Source organism: Equus quagga, chromosome 12, assembly GCF_021613505.1.
Source record: "Equus quagga isolate Etosha38 chromosome 12, UCLA_HA_Equagga_1.0, whole genome shotgun sequence".
Lineage (NCBI taxonomy): Eukaryota > Metazoa > Chordata > Mammalia > Perissodactyla > Equidae > Equus > Equus quagga.
The window spans coordinates 27,046,202-27,046,442 of NC_060278.1; positions in this window are offsets into that span (position 1 = coordinate 27,046,202).

The following is a 241-nucleotide window of genomic DNA, read 5'->3' on the forward strand; positions in this document are numbered from 1 at the left end:
GCAGGTTCAGGCAAGTCAGAGGAGCCAGAGGCGTCTCCGCGGCCCGTCTGACTGGTTCCCACAAGTGTGTTGCCCACAGAGCCAAACAGTAATGGGAGTGCTGAGTGTGTTTTTGTTCTGTAGTCAAGCTCCTGGGAAAGTGGGAGTCGGCTCCAGCCCTGGTTCTAAACCCTGAGGAGAGGGACAGCCACCACACACCTCCTCCCAACACACACACAGCACATTCACTCTCTCACACACA